This window comes from Hordeum vulgare, chromosome 6H (genome assembly GCF_904849725.1).
Source record: "Hordeum vulgare subsp. vulgare chromosome 6H, MorexV3_pseudomolecules_assembly, whole genome shotgun sequence".
Lineage (NCBI taxonomy): Eukaryota > Viridiplantae > Streptophyta > Magnoliopsida > Poales > Poaceae > Hordeum > Hordeum vulgare.
Genome location: NC_058523.1, coordinates 218,491,418 through 218,514,402, shown reverse-complemented (window position 1 = coordinate 218,514,402; position 22,985 = coordinate 218,491,418). Strand labels below are relative to the sequence as shown.

Below are 22,985 nucleotides of genomic sequence, written 5' to 3'. Positions count from 1 at the left end.
GAAGATGAGCCACAAAACCATGAAAAATATGTACAAGCCAATTCCTCACAAGTATTTGGCTAGTCACAAGATGGGCTTAGTGTACTTTTTGCAAGCAGGGATACCCACCACTAACACTATTCTGAGACACATCTTGATGCCTAAATCAGGTGATGATAGGATGATTCGAGGACACTCCATCAATCTGTTGCACCATTTGGACTCTCACACTAGATTCAGAGTGATGGATTTGATAGTAGAGACTATCCGGAGGACTGCTACTGATCAGAAAAGATCGTGTGAATATGCCCCTTACATTCAGATGCTTATCAATGCCAAGCTAAGAAAGCATGCATATATACTTGATCGTCCCCATTTGCCTCTTCACCTAGAATTTTAAGACAATGAAGTGGTGATGGATGACAATGATCCCAGCTCAGCTGCAGCAAGGATGGCAGCACAGGCAGGAGATGATGAAGCTGCTAGAAATGAGCCACCGCCAGTTCCACAGCTCAAAACTCAAGCTGAGAAGATGACATTTCTAGCTAGCTCTGTCCAAGGCATGGAGAACAACAATCAGGAGATACTGCAAAGCCAGAAAAGCCTTGAGAGGGTCGTGGAAACTAAGTTCCATGACATGGATGTGAAGGTTACTAAGTTGACCACCATTGTCAAACAGCTTCAACATGAAGTTGACTCAGTGGGGATCCCGCGCTCAGATGATGAAGAAGAGTACCTCCTCCCACCACCACACGGTTCAACACTCATCTTAGATCAACTGTTGTTCCTGCTCATGAGACAAGACAAACATCTTCAGCTCAAGCATCAGCACTGTCAGCACCAGCTCCAGCTCAAGCACCTCCAGTATCCACTCCTCCAGCTACAGGACACTCAATAGATGCCTTCGTGGATGCTCTTTTGTCGACTCCGTGATCAGCCGCCCAGAGAGACGAGTAGTTCTATACTTTTTGAACTTTTTGGTAACTTGTTTCCAAAGGGGGAGAGATGTATAGATCATAGACTGAGAGAGAGCGTTTGAATTTATTTGCTCTCATTTGGTTTCAAAAACTTTGGTGTTTTGGATGACTTTATCTTGTTACCTATGTTTGATCATACGCTTTACCTGGTTGATGCTACGATATTGTCCTTTTAGCTATCTATGTGATGATCATCCACTTATCTTGTTGGTGTCATGTGCATTGCTATTCATTCTTATCTTGTATGCGCACCACCAAGATGTATGTGACATGAAAGAGTAACCCAGGATCCTAATCGATTGTGCATTTGCATTCAAACGCAAATTTTAAATAATGCACAAATTTAGGGGGAGCTCTTGCTTTTCACATACTTCTCAATGTGTCGATGCTAATCATTGATTATATCTTTTGTCGAAGCTTTGATCTATATGTTGTCATCAAATTCCAAAAAGGGGGAGATTGAAAGCACAATTGCTCCCTAGGGTAGTTTTGATAATTGATCACAACATATGCATTGGAATACTATGTTTTCAAAGTATTTCGGAAAAGTTCAAAAGATGCTATGGCTAAAGGCTTATGTGGAAATGCCCCTTGATGCAAGAAAGGAATAATATTGGCTCACGATTCAAGCTAGAAGACTCCTCATTTTATATTTGTGAGAAATCACTTTTGAGTCCATAGGAAAGCCAATACTATTAAAAGGGGGTGAGGTAGTAAAATGAACTGATTGCTCAAAGTGCTCAAAGTTAGCCACCAAAATACTCAGTCATTTTCCCACATATCCATTTTGTCAAATTCCACATACTCAAATTCGATGTCACCAACTTCCACATTTTGGACCCACCGAGTTTGACCTCAGACAGAAACCCTATGCATTCCTACCAAATTGGTGCAACCGAATCCATATCGGTGCTACCGAGTTCAGGGTGACCAACATTTTCTCGCCAATATACATAAAATCAGAATTTCTGGGTTTGAGTACCGGTGCCACCGAGTTTGGGTGTCTGACCGTTAGCCATTGTTTCGGTGCCACCGAGTTGTATATATCGGTCCCACCGAGATTGAAAAGTTCGACCTTTTATGCTAATCAGTACCACCGAGTTTGTAACTTCGGTGTCACCAAGTTTGCCACTTTAGGTGTAACGGTTGGATTTTGTGTGCTGCCTATATATACCCCTTCACCCACCTCTCACTTGTGGGAGAAGCACTCAGAACACACACTTCATTGCGAGATCCATTTTCTAAGATTCAACCACCTACTCATGTGTTGAGACCAAGATATTCCAATTCAATCATTTGGAACTTGATCTCTAGCCTCCCCAAACTGCTTTCCATCAAATTAATCTCTCCTCGCCATGCATATTCTCTGAGAGAGTGATTTACTGTTGAGGAGACTATCTTTAGAAGCACAAGAGCAAGGAGTTCATTGATCTACCCCCATCTATTACCTTTTGGAGGGTGGTGCCTCCTAGATTGGTTAGGTGTCGCTTGGGAGCCTCGTACTTCATGTTGTGGAGTTGAACAAAGATGTTTGTAATGGCAAGGAGATCACCTACTTTGTGAAGATCTACCGTGAGTAAAGCTAGTCCTTCGTGGGTGGAAGCCGTGGTGGAATAGACAAGGCCGCTTCTTCGTGGACCCCTTGTGTGTGTATCCCTCCGTGGACTCTCGCAGCCGTTACTCTCCGTGGGTTGAAGTCTCAACTAACATGGACGTACGATAGCACCACCTATCAGAACCATGCCAAAAATCGCCGTTTCAACCTCATGCATTTGATCTCCCTACCTTACTCCTTTACTTTAACTTGCATGTTTTACTTTCTACTGCTATACTCTTAGAACTGCATGTGTAAGGTGTACTTGACTTGCTATAACTGCCAAAGCTGCCTCTCAACTAAAATTGGGAAAAGACAAAAAATTATCTTGTCAAGTAGTCTAATCACCCCCCTCTAGACATACTTTCAATCCTACACCACTTCGGTGTCAACTTGTTGGAACCCTTGGCGGACTTAGCACGCCGAAGGACAAGGTCGCCTTCCTCAAAGCTCCGGGCATGGACCCTGCGGCTATGATAGCAGCGCAGGGCCTGCTGGTAGCGTGCAACACACATAGCACCCCGAAGACGATCTACCTCGAGGAGAGTGGCATCATCATGCCGTAGCTGCGGTTGCTCCATTTCATCGTCGGAAAGCACTCGAGGTGACCCATATATGAGTTCAGTGGGGATAACTGCTTCTGCCCCATATACTAGGGAGAAAGGTGTCTGGCCGGTAGCTCGATTTGGTGTTGTTCTCAGGGACCAAAGAACCACTTGTAGCTCATCAATCCAGCGCTTGTCGCATCTCTACAGTCTATCAAAAGTTCTCGTTTTGAGCCCTCGCAGCACTTCAGCATTCATCCTCTCGACTTGTCCGTTCCTCCTTGGGTGTGCAATAGAGGCGAAGGAGACCTTGCTCCCAAGGCTTTGGACGTACTACATGTATGTCTGGCTCGTGAATTGGGTGTCATTGTCAGTGATTACTCTCTTGGGTACTCTAAAGCGGCACACCTTCCCTTCATGAACTTGATAGCTGATTGCGCGGTCTCCTTTCTCACTGGCTCTACCTCAGGCCATTTCGTGAACTTGTCGATTGCTACGTACAAGAACTCGAAACCCCCGACAGCGTGGCAAGGATAGAGGGATCGTCTGGAGGGCTTGCGCTACCTAATGTACATTCTTGGCATGGAATTGGTAGGCTTCACATTCGATGACTAGCTCAGTCGCATCTTGGTGGGTTGTGGGCCAATAGAAACCCTGGTGGAAAGCTTTCCCGGCAAGGGTCCTTGATCCTATGTGTGACCCACATATGCCTCCGTGAATCTCCACCAACAGCCTTAGCCCTTCCAGACAGATGCACCTCAATTTCATACCATTGGGTCTTCTTCTGTATAGAGTGTCGTCAAAAAATCGGTACATACTAGATCGGCGGGCTACTCTATCGGCCTCTTCTTGTTCTTTGGGAAGTTCATGTCTAAAGGAATTGGACGATGTGTTGTGCCCAAGCTGGAGCCTGTGGATCGACGGCAGGACTAAAGGCATCTTCGCGTTCGTGGGAGTGCTTGCGTCTACCGCGAGGACCTGGGGTTCCGCGGGAGGGAGAAGCTCACCAGGTGAAACGGAACCGCCTCCGACAGCTTCTCTACCGGGGGCTTCAGGAAGCACTGCCGGGAAATGCTTGCCGGAGTTTGGTTTTGTTCTCTTCTTGATCACTGTTGAGGGGTACACAGAGGGTTGAAAGAGGTGAGGGACAAAAACCCGTGGTTCCACAGGAAGCTTCTACGCGACACACTTCGACACGTGATCGGCAATGTTGTTTTCTACGTGTGGCACATGTTCTACCTGTAGCCCATCAAAATGTTCCTCCAACTTCCTCACTTTCTCTACGTATGCCTCCATCAGCGGGCTCTAATAATCCTTATTGACCTGCTTCACCACAAGCCGAGAGTCCCCTCTAATGATCATCTTCTTGATCCCCAACTCCATCAAAATTCTGAGTCCCGCGAGGAGCCCTCCATACTTAGCGGTGTTGTTGGCAGCTTCTTCCCGGGGAAAGTGCATTTAGACCACGTACTTGAGGTATTATCTGGTGGGGACGATGAGGAGCACACCTACCCGGCACCCTGGAGTGAGAAGGCACCATCAAAGTACATTACCCATTCCTTGGGTGTTTCCCTGTCGAGGAGAGTGGTTTCTTGAACTTCTTCATCTGGTGTGGGCGTCCATTCGACAACGAACTCTGCTAGTGCTCTGCTCTGGATGGTGGAAGTGCTTTCGTACTTCAGCCCAAAACTTGACAGCTCTAGCGCCCACTCGACTATCGTGCCCGTGGCTTCGGGGTTCCTCGACATGCGTTGAAGTGGGAAGCGGGTGACAACCGTGATCTCATGGGCTTCTAAGTAGTGGTGCAACTTCCTCGAGGCGTTGATGAGTTCGAAGATCAGCCTTTGCGCTCCAGAGTACCTTGATCTAGCCCCGTGTAATAGGGAGCTCACAAAGTACATTGGCCGCTGCACCACCTTCTTCTTCGCCAACTCCTTGGAGCCCTCATTGCTAGCCTGCGGGGTTTCTTCTAAGATAGTGTTGGGCGTTGTCGTGTATATTTTGGCTTCATCCCTGATAGCGTCTTCCGCGGGGGCTGCATCCTCATCCATCCCCGTTGTGCCACCAAAGCCGCGCTAACCACTTGATTCGTTGCCGCCGGGTATAGCAGCTACGGCTCTTGCAGTTTGGGAGCGACCAAGGTGGGAGCGGAAGAGAGGTATGTTTTCAGATCTTGCAGCGCCGCCTCTGCTTCCGGGGTCCACTTCATCGGGTCGGCCTTCTACAAGATCTTGAAGAACGGCAAGGCCCGTTCAGCGGATTTGGAGATGAATGTACTCAACGCGGCAACACATCCGGTCAGGTGACTCACGTCCTTGACTATCTTGGAGGCTTGTATCTGCTCGATGGCCTTGATCTTGTCGGGGTTGGCTTGAATCCCTTGCTGAGACACAAAGAACCCAAGCAGCTTGATGAACGGGACACCAAACACATAGTTCTCAGGGTTGAGCTTAAGGTTCATCTTGCGCAGGTTCACAAAGGTCTCTTCTAGGTCTTGCATAAGGGTGGCTTCGTCCCTCGTCTTAACCACTATGTCATCCATGTATGCTTCCACGTTCCTGTGGAGCTGGGGTCTAAATCTGATTTGCACAGCCTTGGCAAAGGTAGAGCCAACACTCTTTAACTGGAAGGGCATTCGTACAAAACAGTACGTGCCGCATGGGGTTATGAACGAGGTATTTTCCTCATCCTCTTTGGCCATGAAAATCTGGTGACATCCGGAGTACGCGTCCAGGAAGGAACGCCGGTCGCACCCAGAAGTGGCGTCAACTATCTGATCAATGCACGACAAGGGAAATGGGTCCTTCGGGCATGATTTGTGTAAGTTTGTAAAGTCAACACAAAGCCTCAATTTCCCATTCGCCTTGCGTACCACTACCGGGTTAGCTAACCACGTTGGATGTAGTACTCCTCGAACCAAACCATCCGCTTCCACCTTCTTGATTTCCTCGGTGATAAATTGTTGCCTCTCCAAGGCATGCTTTCTAAACTTCTGCTTGACGGGTCTGGCATGAGGGCACACAGGAAGGTGGTGCTCAGTTACCTCTCTGCGAACACCAGAGACGTTGGAAGGTTGGCACGCAAACACATCGATATTCGCCCGAAGAAAGGCAATGAGCGTGCTTTCCTATTTGTCACTAAGGTTGGCGTTGATGGTGAATGTTCCATCGAGCCATCCTCCCTTGTCGGGACCTTCTTCATCGCAGGGTAGGAGACTTTGGACTTCCAGCCGGCACAGCTCTCCAAAAGGTCATCGACGGGTGCAGCGCACTCCGCGTAGGCGCTCTTCCCGGAGTCCTTGTCGGTGCTTCCGCTGGACTTCTACTTCTTCTTCTGGCTTGTGGCGGGAGCGAATTCTCCTGCGGTTTCAGCTGCCACCGCATCTCGAAACATCTGATCTATGCAAATGACGGCATCCTTCTTGTCGGACGGGATGGAGATTACTCCCATGGGGCCTGGCATCTTCAAGACATTGCATGCATAATGGGATGTTGCCATGAATTTTGCCAAGGCCAGGCGCCCAAGGATTCCATTGTATGGCAGGGAGAGCTCGACCACATTGAATATGACCTTTTCGGTCCGGTAGTTGAGCTCTCCAGCGAATATAACAAGCAAAGTTATCTTTCCCTTTAGCTAGCCTCTGTCGGGGTTGATCCCTTGGAGTGAACCTGTCGGCTTTAGCTCACTGTCGGGGATCTGTAGTCTCTTCACCACCTTGGGAGAATCAGATTCATCCCTGCCCCGCTGTCAACTAACAGCTTGCTGACCTTGAGGTTGCGGACTGTCAGGGAGACCAACATCGGCTAACACCCGACCATGATAACACGGTCAGGTTGATCCTCTCTGTCGAATATGATAGGCGTGCAGGACCACTCGAGTGGTCTTCGAGGCTCTACCGCTAGCTCCATGGCGTTAACCTCGTGCACCCATTGTTTGAGCTAGCGGCAAGAGGAGTGCAAGGACGCACCCCCGTCAAAACACATGGCATCGGTTGCCTTCTGGAACTCCTTGTCGCTGGAATCCTCCCCATCGTCTTCGCTGTCACTTGTGTCGTCGTCTACTTTCCTCTCACGGACTCTGGAAGGTTTTTCCTTCTATTGCGGAGCCTTTCTGCAGCGGCCTTCCTAGCAGCATTATCTTGGCCCTTCTCCTTGTCGCACTTCTCATATTCAGCCTTCCGCTTCTCAGTAAGCTGCTCGACTTGGCGGCATTCGTGGAGATCGTGGCCTTGGTGCGGTGGATCTTGCAGTATGTCCCATCAAACTTTCCGGCCTTCTCTGTCGCGGCAGCCTCCAGGCAATCAGCGCACGAAGCAGCTCCCTTGCCGGGGGTCTCGGCTTTCGCCTTCTTGTCGGTGTTGACACTGTCAGAGCCTTCGACGGCCAACACTGCCTTTCCCTTGCGCTTCTTATTGCACTTTCGATTCCTCTCCTTAGATCCAGGGGCATCATCGTCCTCATCGGAGTCGACTTCAATGCCCACTTCCTCTCCGAGGATTCACCTTCCTTCTTCGGCGCGAGCACACTTGTCCGCCAACATGTACAGATCGTTGACGGTCTTCAGGAGTTTGAATTTCATCTTGGCCGACATTCTCCTGTTGCGCACGTTCGAGTGGAACGCGGCAATCACGTCTGCGGGGTGTATCTTCGAAATGTTGCGATGTACTCTGCTTAATCTATAGATGCATTTTCGCAAGGTTTCACCCTCCTTCCGCGGGAGGACCTGCAAGTCGCTGGGCTGTCCTGGCTCCTGGTGTCCACCCGTGAGGGCGCCAATGAACTCATTGCACACGTCATCCCATGACGCAATGGAATTCTCTTGCAGTTGCATCAGCCACGATCTCACACTCGACTTGAGAGCCTAAGGGAAATAGTTGGAGGGCACCTTCTCATATCTTCCTTTATAATACCTTTATATGTTTTTGATGCACTTTATATGATTAGAATACCTTTATATGTTTTTGATGCACTTTATATGGTTTAGAATACCTTTATAAGTGAAGCACAAAGAGTATTCTAATAAATTCACGATTCAGCGTGTCTCTCTCAAAAGATGTGTGCAACAAGGATGATTGTGTCAAACTAAAAAGTAAAGAATCATACCATACAATACGCTCCAAGCAAAACACATTTCATGTGGTGAATGAAAATATAGCCTCAAGTAAATTTACCGATGGATTGAAGACGAAAGAGGGGATGCCTTCCGGGGCATCCCCAAGCTTAGGCTCTTTGGTATCCTTGAATATGGATTGGGTCCTTGGGCATCCCCAAGCTTAGGCTCTTGACACTCCCTATCCCGTATTCCATCAAATCTTTACCCAAAACTTGAAAACTTCACAACACAAAACTCAAGAGAAAACTCATGAGATCCGTTAGTATAAGAAAAATAAATCATTACTTTAGGTACTGTTGTGAACTCGTTCTTTATTTATATTGACTAGTTTAGTGCCCGTGCGTTGCCACAGAATAGAAAAATATATATAAATACATTGATCAAATAATTGTTATTCAGAAGTGTATGTCAAACATGATGGACAAATACCGGTCCTTTCTATACTTACAGATGGTACATGGTGAAATCGCTACCGCTCGGACGGCAAGAAGCAGTGCCGCCGACGCGGAGGCAAGGAAGGAGGCGAGGATCACCAGGGCAATTTTGCCTGCAGCCATGGGGGAAAGGAGCTCCAAATCAAAGGGCAAATCATCCAAGTTTTTCTTTTAATTTGCTACTCCCTCTGTCCCAAAATAAATGTCTCAAGTTTGTATTATTTCTAGTATAAAATTGTATTAAGCTTGAGACATTTATTTTGAGACAGAAGGAGTATAAAACAAGAAATATACTCACTAGAGAAGCAGCCTGGGAGGAGGATGCAAATGGCAACGGCCAGGGCTAAGCAGCCACTGGTTCGGGACGGGTGACAAGAGATGGCCATTGCCTGCAGAAGCCGTGTTGGGCAGAGCAGATACTACGTTTTACGCCGGTGCCGTCGTCTATGGTCGTTTACATCAGGGTGTGGGTTGATCGACTATATATACTACGGGCTAAATTTTGTGCCCTTCTGAGCAGAGAACGTTGCTTCTCCCCTGCCTTGTCGTGTCATTACTCCAAAGGATGCCCAATTCTTCACCCTTTTCTGAGTTTTCCCACAAGAAATGCGCATGCTCTCACTTTTTGCCATCTTCCTTTTGGCAAAGATTTGCAACACTTCACCGGCACCATGTTTCATCTCAGCTTTTGACATGCGCCAACAACAGGTGCATGCGGAGCAAGTCTACATCTACTACTCTAATAATAATAATGTCACCTCTGTTTGCGGCACTCGCAACATTTTGCAAATTCTTCCCGCCGGGCAAACCGATCTTTGCCCAAGTGCTATCTTGCGCGATAACATTTTGTCACTTGTTACGCGCGCTGGAAGTGTGTTGCCTTTGCCAGTTCTGTAGCCAACCGCTGCCAATATCCAAAGATTAATTACTTGCTCGTCTTGTGAAACGTATGTGGTACTTTTGAACCGCTCTTCTCACTCCCCAGTGTACGTGTTACTGCTTTAAAACACGTTTAATCCTCACGAAATAACAAAAATGCATCGGATCACTAAATGGATCTACCTATTTTTATTCAGTTAGTTGGTCACTGGTATAATCACGGGCCTTCTTATAAGAGGATTCCTTACATAGAAAGAAAATCCCAGTTTCTCTGCCTACTGCCTATTTGTTCGAGAAATCACAAAGGAGAGGATAAAAAAGTAGCCCGAAGGCTAGGAGCTACAAAGGCACAGCAAGCCATGAGGAGAGGTAATCGCGCCAAGACAGGGTGGCTGAATTATCAACCGGATCTTTAAACCTAGAAGTTCTACAATTCAAAGTCAGAACAAATGTTCCCAATAGTAGTAGCAGAGGAGTGGTCTTCGTTTCGAAAGCAGCTGCATTCCTCTGACTCACATATTTTCTTCCAAAGGATGGAAAGCACCACTTCTGGTCAAACACAATTGTTGAGGTGAGCTGGGATGGGAGTACACTAGACTATAGATCCTGGAACTGGTCGGGAGTGATCCTGAGGTGATGCCAAATCCAAGCAGCCTCAAGAGGTGTTAAGTATCTTCAGAGGCATGAGAACATCTTCGGCTGGAGAGGTGGCAATGTTCAGTATCTCCTCTACCCACAGGTGGAGGACGAAAAAAATTAAGGTGTGGCAAACTTTGAAGTAATTTTTTATGCAAAACTATAATATTCAATAGTATACACTAACCATGCACATTAATATTTTCCTGTGAACCTCAATAGACTAACCAAGGAAAAGGAAAATCTAAACATGTTTAAATAGAAAAACAAATCTAAAACATATTCATAACGAATCTACAGTTACTAACACTAATGGTCACTAAAAAACTAAAATCATTACAACTGCATATTACAAGCTATTAAAAATGCTATTACTACATTTGTAATTTTTTATGAGATATTTTTAGAGTCTATGACAGTGTCGAAAAAAGTTTTATATTAAGTTACAGATGGAGTACTAAAATTCCGGGATATACCCCTTCCCTTTGGCTTTCCTGGCCCTTTCCATTTCCTCTTCATCTTTTCTTGGGTACGAACATGAAGTATACAAAGCTGGGTGTTAGCTTTTAGAACGCTAGAACAAATCCACCTAAAGTTATATATGTACGTGTATGTGGAAAGCTAAGAAGCAAGCAAGCAAGCTAGCAGCTTGGTTGATCTTTTTTGGAACAGTGCACGCCGGTCTAGCGGGAACCACACGTAGATACCCAACATGATAGATAGTAGCTGATAACTGATCGGATTGGTTCGATCTCAATGGAAAACTTGCCATGACTTGTGAATCAAAAACTCGTTATGCATATGCATAGGTATAAGAAAATTTTAGCACTTATTCAAGGTATGGCGGCTACCAGACCTTGCCCATTGGGGTCCTCCGCCAGTGCCTCTACCTACTGTGATTCTGGGAAGGCAATGATATGAAATGATTACACATTATAACCATGTTTAAAACACAAAACAATAAGAGTCGTGACCCATGACTACAATAGGACCTTTCGAAACTACACCGTGTACATGGGACATGGAAACGGCCCTCAAAGGCAAAAAAATTCAGGGGAAGCAATAACTTTAGCTGTTCAGTGCTCATTAATATAGGATTCAAGAGCAACTTGGTAAGTCAACATACCTCACAATCACATTTACTTCTGTCATACAAAGAAGCCCCTTAACAGTGACACATGTGTTATGGAATTCTTGTCCTGCTTGTAAAATGTTTGGTACGTTGTGGAATAAGATTGTATCTGCCTGCTCCTCGCCAATGGTCTCTATTGGCCAATAGAAATTTTTTGAATTCCTTTTCAAGTATCGAGTCAGAAGCAAAACCATTTGTCGTCATTTCATCATAATACTCCAAAGCTCGTGGTATACATCCATGTTTAACCAAACCTTGGACCACTGCCATGTAGTGTGCATAACCAGGCCTAATGTCGTATCTTCGCATTTCACTCCACACGCTCACAGCATTTCTAGACTCATTCAGTTGGATAAACTTATCAATGAGCATGAGAAATGTGTCACCGTTAGGGCCACAGCCATCTTCTTTCATTTTCTTCAGTAGCTGCAGTGTTTCGTCAATGCCTTCCTGTTTCAAAAATGCATGGTACGTCGAAATGGTTGGAACAATGCCCTTCATTTTCATGTCTTCCATTATCTTATGTGCTTCCTCAAGCTTGCAACTTTCACAAAGTGGAACTATAATATTGTTGTATGTTTCAACATCCGGTTGGAAACCTTCATCTACCATTTTACTCAGAACATTTTTTGCATCCTTCACGCAATTCTCTCTTGTCAGAACATAAATAAGTTGGTTATAGACATCAATACGAGGACTCCAACCCTTCTTCTTCATCTCATCGTAAACCCTCAGAGTATCAAAAAGGTTCCCTATCTTAGAGAAACAACAGACCATGAGAGCATAAGACGTACCATCACGAGTAATGCAGCAATTTGACATTTCTCTCCAAATTCTCTTTACTTCGGCCAGATCGGTGAATATGTTACACCAACCATCAAGTATTATATTGAAACCTTCTGCTGTGAGTGGGAAAAATTTCTTCTTGCAAGAAGCAACTCCTCAGCATCTTCTATGTTTTTACTTCTGCAAAGAGCACGAAGAAGGGAATAAAATACAGTTTGGTCTGCTTCCACTTTAAACCTCTCCATCACATCAAAGGTCTTGACTGCTTTCTTCACTTCATTGGCAGCTGCATACCTGAAATTTCATCTACATATTCTTACAATAAAAGAAGCACGGTGCACAAATAGTAACAGTACTACAATGGCAACAACTGCTTTTCACGGTCTTCACATTACAAAAACAAAATACAGTTATGATGTCAAAAGTGATCCGACAATGTAAGAGGAGACCCATAGCGGTGCTAGTAAATAGATTCAGATGTAAGGAATTGTATGTTTGATCCAACACCTCAATTACACTAAAAGCGTGAAAGGTGCCGACTGATAGAATTTATGACAACAAGAACACCATACTCAATAATCAAGATGCTAAGTTTAGCACTCCTGAAACTTCAAATATCAACATAATAAGTAACTGAACCAAAATAAATTGAACCAAGCACTCACACAATTAAATCTGAGATTGGTTTTAAAATAACTGGTTAAAATGGTTTGGTTTTTACACTGGGCCTTGACTGGTTTAGGTTTAATTAGGTTGAGGCTTTTTAAGTTTGGTTTGGTTTTGGTTTACAGAGAAAGCAATTTGGATATGACTGGTTATGGGCCTAAACTGTTTTATATATTTTGGGCTTGAAACTGTGGGTAGAACCCGGTTATTGTATTGGTTTGGCCTCAACTGCGAGCAAGCCCGCACGGCCGCACCACCTTCTCCTCCCCGACTCTGCTGCCGCACGCACCACGCAGCATCCACGCTCCTCCCCGCCGGCCGCCGCACGCAGGCCTCCTCCCCGCCGGCCGCCGCACGCAGGCCTCCTCCCCGTCGTCCGCCGCAGATCCGGCACCGTCCTGCTCCTCCTCGCCGCCATACTCGCAGCGGCCGTCGTCGCCTCCGCCTCCGCCATCAGCGACAAGTGCGCCGCCTGCAAGGCCGTCGCGGTGAGCTCCTCCCCTAATCTCCCCTGATCAAAGGTTGCAGCCGGATTGGATTCTTCTTGCACCTTCTTGCCAAGTTGCCAGTATAATCTGGGTGACATGAGTTTGCACTCCTCTGTCCACCCGTTTGAGCACAGAATTTTGTCAAATTTATATACAGTTGGTTGCACTCAGAGTAGCCTTGTTAACCGAAGCCTTTGGGTCGCGTCAAAAAATAAATATAGAAAGCCTTTGGGAGGTGAAGATCTGCTTGCTAGGAGTTTAACTGTAGATATTCAGTAGGAGCATTGGTTTCTGGCAAAATTATGTTGTTTCTTGTCTTAATCAGCTATAATCAGAAGATGCATCTACGCCCAGTTTGGTGCCTGGCAAAACTTGATTTTTATTTTTGTAGAACGATCGATGTTAGTAAAAAATTGTTCATGGATCAAAGGTTGGCAAGGTTTACCACCGTACTATATAAATGGCGCTACCTCCCAGATGCATGTGAGAGGGGGTGTTTTACTTTCATTGCTTTAATGTGTAGAATTATTATACAGATTAGGTTGGATTGTTTTCTTGCTCTTAAGATGGCATTTTATCTAATTCCCTTCTCTTTGTTGTAATAGTTCACAGTGGCAGCAGTAGTGAACTACTAAGTACATGCATTTTCTTCTCGTGTTAACATTTCTCTATTATTCACCAGCTTAGGTCTGAAGCACTTGTCACTCTCAATGTGTGGTCGATATGGAATTTAAGGCCATATGTCATCCTGAGATAGTTAGATGCACATGCTTGGTTCATCCTGTTTGTTGAGGATGATATATATGTTCCCTTTATCTGTTTTGTGCAAATGGAGTTCTGTATGAAAGTGATATTTGTGGCTGCTAGAGCAACTCTCAAGAATTGCTCTAGGGTATGCATTTTTCTGTTGTGAAAGTTCTGTCCTGTTGCTTGTGAAAGTTCTGTCCTGTTGCATATAGAATTTCGACTTCAAATAAAGAGCTGAATACGAGTTATGTAGGTTGGTGTTCCAAGTTTTAACATTTTTTTATGTTATCCTGGCAGGAAAGTGGAGCAGCTATCTGAGGAGGTTGAGGAATGTCTACCTCAGAGGGTTCTGAGACTGCCGATTCCATGGATGAGGATACGAGTCAAGTATCACATGGTAGAAGGTCCAAAGGTGAGTTCTACCTATGCTGACATCCAGTGTCCGGATTACTCTTGTAAAAACTATAATATTTCATTCCATTTCACGAAAATTACTAAACTACTCATATAATATGATGACAGAATTCATATAGCAGCAGTCTCTGTTTTCTCTTGCAACGATTTCTTCTATCGTATTTTCTGTAGCAGTCTCTGTTTTATCGTATTCACAGCCTTCACATCACAGCCTTCACATTCACTGTTTTATCATATTTTCTGTAGCACTCTCTGTTTACTCGTGTTGGTATCTGCCTCCTAGTTGGTGTTCTGCTGGTCCGTTGGGTTGGTGGGATGGGGAAGAACAGAGGGTTGGTCTGTTGGGTTGGTGGGTTGGTGGTCTGATTTTGTTCTTCTCTGTACAGAGCTGGAAGAGAGGGGCAGCTGGAATCTTGTTGTTATCCTAGTCCTTATCTTCTCTGTACGATCCGCGAAGTTTCCCAGCTTTGCGTTTGACTTTTTTGGGGGGCTCCTTTTGGCACGTTTCTCGGCTGCATATGATTCGGCTCATAAATCTCTTGGGGAAATAGTAGACTTGTGATTGTTGTAGTCATTAATTTCACAATCTAATATTTTTGTTTGCTGATTATGCTTCTTTATTCTCAAAATAATTATGATCTGATAGAACTCTCTCTCTCTATGATGCAACAGTGGTTTAGCATGGTGGTGCGGAAGTGCCTCGGCTTGGCTGGGGGAGCTACACACCTTATCCACATTGATGATCGATGGGGTTCTGTTTCTGATTGCTGATCGATGGGGTTATGTTTCATGTTAAGTGCTACCTGATGTGAACTAGCTACTAAGTCAAGTGTTTAGTCTAAGCGTCCGAAGAAGGTCCGTTAGGTTACTATATCGATATGCTGCTGTAAGACTGTAGGTTTTGAGATGCCTGGAAACATCACAGGCTTAAACTACTTGGTTTAATCACCTTGTGTTTGGTATTCATCTTGTGGATGCATAACTAGGAGTATCTCCTCACCCATGAATTTCACAATGATCCACATTGGAGACGCAAGATTGTGTTATGTACATAGATTGTCCTATGACCTGCTAGCTTACTGAACCTTACATGTGAAGAGTAGATACTTCTCTACTGTTCTACAGAAATATTTATAGAAATATTTTCCGCATTGCGGACTTAAACCCATAGTTGTGTCACTGCTATAGTTGTGTCACTGCTAAACTATTGTCACTTTAAATTATTGTTCAAAATATTGTTTGACATGTATTGTCACTTTAAATTATTGTTCAAATATTGTTTGACATGTCACTGCTAAACCAAAGTTGAATATGGTTTTGTATTTGGTTTAAACCCATAGTTATATATTGGGTTCAAACTGGTTTGGGTGAGGCAAATATTGGGTTTAGTTTTGCTTGGGCTGAAAATGGTATTAATTGGTTATGGTTCAGGTTTGGTTTTGATACATAGGTGTATGGGTATGGTGTAGTTATGGTTTAGTTATGAACCCGTTCTCAGATTTACACACAATACATGCCAATCATCACTCACTATACTACCACCATCACATGGCTAGAAGATTAGAACATCCTATGAAGATGAGTCATGAAGCTTCTTATGTCAACAACATTTTTACAAGCAGACACTCACTTTTTCAGTTCTCAAAATAACTTAAGCACCTATAGCTCAAGCATCCACCTCCCCTTCGATGACCATAATAGAAGCAATGCACATTGCATAACAAAAGCAGACGAATGCCACAAAAGTTATTCAGGCAGAATATTGTGTTCACTCCTACAGTTGTACCTTTTCCCTGTTTACCTCAAACCCAATCTAAAGCACTGGACCATCGCAGAAAACTCACCAGCAGTCCCATGGGAGTCGTGATGCAAGATCTTCGTGTTTCCTTTGTGTGTTGTTCTTCATGTCAGAAACTCTCTAACATTTCGTGGAAAGATCCGAAGGCCGAAACAAGACATGAAACAAAACCAGAGTATACTCACAAATGAAGATGTTGAATTGTTTTTATGAACTTCCAAGGAGTCTCATTATATGTCTAGCTTGTAAATATATAGATGAAAATAGAAGAATTAATTCTAGGTCATACACTCATACTAATGAAGTAGAAAATATTTTAGATAACAATGTACTTAACAAAAACTAAGCTCCATTAAAAAAATACTACATATGATCTTCATCACGAGACAACTAAACGTACAAATTGAAAGACACAATCATGCGTAATAGACACAACTGATTTCTGCTATCTCTACTACATGGGTCGAGCTTTCTTTGTATACACCTTGCATCGGGGATCATTTGTAGACAGCCCGCATGCTAGCGAATCCCACCTCCTCTCAATAAATTCTCGAACAAACTCCATGTCAATCAACCCACCTATTATTTTCTGGCGAATGTATGCAAAACAATTATTAGAAATGTTGCAATTATTAGTATTTAAAATTTGCACGTGCTGAAGGATGATCCGGGTTATATGTCAGAACTACCATGAAGTGCACGTGCTGAAGGATGATCCGGGTTAAATGCAAGGGTGGTGTAACTTGAAGTTTCCAAATTTCCTATTGCCAAGATTAAAAAACTAGTTAGCTCAACATAAAAATACACTTTCTCAAAATATGCAATACATAAAGATGTACATGCATCGATTACCATATTTCCTATTCTTACGGATGAAAAGACCTCGATGACGCCTAGAGGGGGGTGAATAGGCTATTTGAAAACTTCTTCGGATTTGGCTTAAACTTAATGCGGAAATAAACTAAGAGGATACTTGTCAAGCACAAATCCTAAATGCACTAGGCACTGCAACGTGTATCAACAACACGATCTACCAAGATGGACACAATACAGTTACTAACAAGCACAAGTAAGTTACACAAACTTACTTGAGCTATATTACACGACAAGTAGGTGAACGACACGAGATACTAGATCACACTATAGCACACGATATATCAAAAGTTGCAAGTGTGAACGTGTCGATATAGAGGGTATGCTTGAACGATTAATCTTGTACAAGAAATAGCCAACACAATATAATGAGCACAACCAATATGCAATGTATGTATGCTCAAGTAACACAAGTAAACCATAAGTAAGGAGTTTGGGTTAAGGATAACCAAGGTCACTGAGATGAAGATGTATCCCGATGTTCACTTTCTTGGAGGGAAACTAATCACCATTAGAGAGGTGGATGTTACCACGAAGGCACACCAACGCCACGAAGGCTCACCCTATTCTCCCTTTGAGATAACACCACGAAGGCGTTTCTCAACCACTAGTGGTAAGCCTTTGAGGTGGCTTCCAGACCCTCAAAAACATTTCCGGGGGTAATCACACGGATTGATTTCTCTCGGAAGAACTCCTACCGCTTAGGAGTCTCCAACCTCCAAGAGTAACAAGATCACGGGGAATGCTCAAAACTTGCTCAAATCTCAAATAGCTTGGGTTGAGAGAAGGAGAGGGAGACGATCTATCTTTTGATTGGAACAACTCTCAAAGGGGCTCACAAATGCTCTTGGGATCTAAGATTTGGTGTGAGCAAATCTATGTGGGGTAGAAATGTGTTCTTATGAGGATATGATTGTGTTGGACACCCTCTCACGAAGTGGGAGGGGTATATATAGTGGGGAGAGTAAAACAGCCGTTGGGGACACTTTAAGTCACACAGGGGTCGGACGTCCGGCAGTTCACGGAAGTCCGGGCGTCCACAAGGGGTCGGACGTCCGACAGGGGTCGGTCGTCCGAGGGCTGTAGATATGTCCGGAATCACTGTGAGTTGAACAGGGACCGGACGTCCGGAGAAGGCCGGAAGTCCGAGTTATTCGACTCAAACTTCTTCTAGTGCAGGGCTCCGGATTTCCGAAGCTGGTCGGTCGTCCGGCCCTCGGACGTCCGGAGGGAGCCGGAAGTCCGAGTTATATGGCTCAAGTTCTTCTGGTGCAGGGCTCCGGATTTCCGAAGCTCGTCGGTCGACCGGCCCTCGGACGTCCGGAGGGAGCCGGAAGTCCGAGTTATATGGCTCAAGTTCTTCTGGTGCAAAGCTCCGGATTTCCGAAGCTGGTCGGACGTCCGGCCCTCGGACGTCTGGAGGAGGCCGGACGTCCGAGGCACTGGTCATGTTTTCTGATAACAGCAGAGCAGTGGAGATGTGGTATGAGATGAACAGTGGATATCTAGTTTGAGCAAGTTCATCACAAAACCTGTGATCCCCTCTTAATAGTGCGGGATCCCTAAAGACTCAAGAATTGTAAAAGGGGTACCGATGATCCATACTTGAGTGTATACTTTATTTGATGATCATCACTATGCAACGCTAACTTCAAAGGAACTGATACCTTGAGTTAGCCCTTTCACTTGAGCTTGATGTTGTTGTTCCTTCATGGCTCAATGTCGGAAGCAAGACATGATGAAGTCTTAAAGTAGCTCTCCCATACACAATGTGGAAAGCCTAGCTTATATATTCATCTTCATTTGTCCACCATGTGAACATCCACAAGAATAAAGCATGTAGTGCTCAGGAATGCTTATCTTGATCTTGTCCTTGTTAGCACATGAGCTTGTCCTTATCAACACATGATCATTCACAATAGCTTAAAGGGGATTAGTGATTAGTTATCTATATGTGTGTTGTCAGCAACACCAAAACACGATTAAGGGCATGACTGCACGTTCAACGGAGCATAGTTGCAAGGACAATAGATTTATTGCCTTCAGTTGTTGACCACCTATATGAGTTTTGAATCAAGTTGCCACCCGAAATGCCAACAACTATAAGTTTGTCCCTACAATATTGAATATTTGAAAATAGTAACTATACAAGGACTTCACGAATAAATTCTTATAATTCGGTACAAAAGAGTTGCAATTATGTATATTAACTACACATATCAAATATCCGTGAAGGTGACCTCTCTATACAATTCAGCAGATGGGTGTCTCCCGATGAGTTGATAATCATCATATTGAACAACTATGTCTGTATTAAATATCATTAGTCAAATTGATATACAAAGGTTATCTCTGTGTTAGTATTATATATGTTTGAATGCATACCTACGAAAGTTTTGTTTGGATAACTCATAACTTCATGGATGGACATCAAATGCTTTTGATATGTTGGAAATTCTAGTGAGAGTGACTCAACAAATGTCCTCGCACTGAAGGAGCACTCATATGTGTGGTTAATGAATCTACACGCCAGTTCTTTAAAGTTAGGTCGAATAGTAACACCATGAATGATGTACTTATGACCCATGTGCAATGTTAAATCGAATATGTGCACTAAATCTTTTCCGACAACTATAGCCTCGATTTTGGCACCCTTAGAATTGCATCAGAAAATGTTAGATGATGACAAACACATGTTTATTCTACCAATCTAAACATGCTTGAGACTTAAAGTTCTATCCATCAGAATGAAGTGAAGGCTATCACCACTCGAATTAACACGAAATTTGACATCTACCCTCATGCAAATGCTACATGTTTTGAATGTATCCGAAAAGGTGAGGTCATCAAAGTCTATGAATCTGTAACAAATAGATTAGATTAGATAACATTTTTTCATTTTCTTTTAAATATGAGAAAGCATGTTAAACTTACGTAGGCTCCACTGGGTTTTTTTGTGAAGTTTGCAAATGTCCGTTGACATCTAAGATTAATTGGCGCCATCTTATACAATTTAAACAAACGTGTCACATATAAATTTGGAAGCAACACATTGACAATGCGGAAAAAGAAAACATACTAATCAACAAAAGTACAATACACATGCATAATATATATAAACTTTGCAATCATTGCATATTTCTATTGCCTTGTATGATAATAATAAGTTAACATATATCTTCATGTGAACAAATAAAGAAAAATCTAACAATTGCTGCAGAGCAAACACCATCTCAAGGGTACATTCTACTTACCTCAAGACTACATATTTAGCTTGCACAACATGGGTACAATACCAATATACCATACACACATTTGAAATTTTCTTAGGGATGAAATAAACACTTTTTAGTGTTTGAGACACAGTCAATCACAATTTTCTGGATGGTAGTTTTAGGTCTGTTACTACTTGGTATGAGTGATGTTATTCTCTTCATTAACTCCAGGGGAGCACCTGATTTTCATCGATGTCGTCTCAAATACATGCTCACATCTGTATAGGTTGAAAGTTTGGCATGGTTTTCTCTTAATAAAAGGGTTCTCTACTCTATTCTGCACCTTATATTCTCTTGTCATAAAAGAAAGTTTTGTTAGACGCCCCTCCAATTGATGAATGTGAAGCTAAATTTTCTGTCCCGACACAAGCGCTGACCCATACGCCGCTGTTGTCTTACACACAGCTATGTGTCGATATGTGTATGTGGCAAAAGTGCTGCCCTGGCGAGCGGTCGCTCAAGTATCAGAACACATATGAGGAATGTGTGGAGCTCTTCAGCTCACGCCGGGAGAGCGGCTTCTTGTGCATCAGTGGTTTTGATCACTATCATACTCATTCAGAATTGCTGCAGGTAGAGTTCCAAAGCAGTGGACAAGGGGGGTTCATACTTCCACTGCATATTTGTTTTCCAAAGTAAATTTGTTTCATTGTGAAGGTAGGCATTAAGAAATTTGGTTATTCTCTACATGTTTGTTAGATCTTGTAGTTAAAAGAAGACTCGAGGAAAAGAAAAGTAGTGTTTAAACTGCATTCCCCGTAAAATTTCTGTGGATTGCCATTGTTACTGTTATTGAGCAAATGAATTAAATCAATTTAGATTCATTCGATTGGTGAGTTACCGAAAGTATGTTAGCTTCCCATGTGTTTTTCTGTCAGATAGTTCTTGCACCTCCATTTGTATTACTGCACTGTGTTCATCACATTTGTTTGTTGTGGCAATCAAATTGTTTCATAAATTTTAGGTGTGCCACACTGTCTACTGAATAGGTGAACAAAACCGAAAAGGCGGTTTTGTTCCGCCGTGGCTCTCAACAAACCATAACTGCCTTTGTCAACAACAATAACAATTACCAACCAACCATGAATTTCTATATTTCCCTGGCATCTGTAGAACCTGGATTTCTGTACTTAATCATGTTGCTCTATTCTCTAAGCCAACCATCGATTTGCTCCTGCCTGCATTGCCTCATTCTAGCTACAGATGGGCTATTGTAATTCCAGTAATTGGTTAGTTTACCAAGTTCATTGATCTGATCAGAATATATCAGGTTAAAGGTTTTCAGTTGTTATGTTGGTGTAGACATGAGTATGCATGTGTGCCCACATTGTAATCATTCAAGCATCTATTCTTCTACACGGCACACAGATATCCAGGTTTTGGTGGAGATCGTGCGTTCATACCAGAGGAAGAAATGACTGGAGATTGAGCTGGTGTCCGCCCTGGTCGTCGGCTTGGCGTCAGTGTCCTGGTTGCCTCCTTCTCGCTGCAGTTCGGCCAAAATTCAAAGAAATAAGATTCAGTTTATGGAGACATCCGGTGAGAGAGAACGGGTCAGAGAGAAAAGTGAGCTACAGCCAGCCGCTTGCTGCCCGACGCCTCTGTCGTCCCAAGGAGAGGGGGGTGAACCTCCGCCGCTCGCCATTATCACATCGGCCGAGAGAAGAAGAGAAATGAAGGGAGGGAAAGAGAAAGGGATAGGGAAGAGGGAGCGGGACATACCTCACCGCGCCGTCGGCCGGTGTGGAATCGCCGTCGCCGCTGTCCCTTCCTTTGTGGTGTGGTGCGTCATGGTGGTCGCGCGTGGATCAGTAGGTCCGGCGAGCGGCGGGAGGAGGCGCGTGGCGGGAGGAGGCGCGACGAGCGGGGGGAGGAGGAGCGGCGAGCGGGGGAGGGGAGGAGGCGCGGCGAGCGGGGGGAGGAGGCGCGGCGCGGCGCGGCGAGCGGCGGAGGAGGCACGACGCGATGAGCGGGGCGAGCGGCGCGAGCAGTGTGGTGGGAGATAATGAATCGTTTGCACGATCATGAGCTGACCAGCAGTTGCCAAGATATGGCCGTCACCCGTTAGTTGCCATAGGCGACATCGGCGCGAGGTTGGTAGAGGGAGTGGGAAGGGGAAGAGGAACACACGGACGGGGAAGCAGATCGCGTGTAGCGGCGGACCACCAGCGAATCGGCATGCGGCGGCCAACGGATTTGGGGTGACAAAATAGTATTACCTTCAACAAGTTTATGGGAGGTGTTATTTTGCTAGATTTACCTTGGACAAGTTTTTTGCTCCTTGGCACGGGCTATTTTGCTAGTGTCACGGGCTATAGTTTATAATTGTTGCTCGTCCGTGGCAAGTAACATTAGGACGAGTATTTTTTATTTTTATTTTTTCAGCGTAAGCATGTTTGTACACAGAGACTACCTAGCTACTCCTGTTTAATTTATATATGTATAGTATGTATCTTGCATTCCTGCCGGGCTCCTGTCTAGACACCTAGTGGATGTCGCCCGGGCATAAACTATGCTGTTTTGCTAGCTCATGCCGGTCGTTTATCTTTGTTGATGTCGTCATTACGCAAGACTGATGTATCGAATACGTAGGGTGTAATTGATATTGTCATAGTATAGTGATCTAAACATTCTTTTATTTTTTTACGGA

The 22,985-nt window shown here is 44.3% G+C and overlaps 1 long non-coding RNA gene and 1 pseudogene across 1 annotated transcript; one reads left to right on the top strand and one right to left on the bottom strand.

Annotated features, from left to right (window-relative positions):
• Positions 1-9,686: 9,686 nt before the first annotated feature.
• Positions 9,687-21,732, bottom strand: LOC123402710 (annotated as a pseudogene).
• On the top strand, positions 13,113-15,368 carry LOC123402711. Its single transcript, XR_006611335.1, has 2 exons — positions 13,113-14,387; positions 15,062-15,368. It is a non-coding gene; the product is annotated as an uncharacterized LOC123402711 (long non-coding RNA).
• Positions 21,733-22,985: the final 1,253 nt, after the last annotated feature.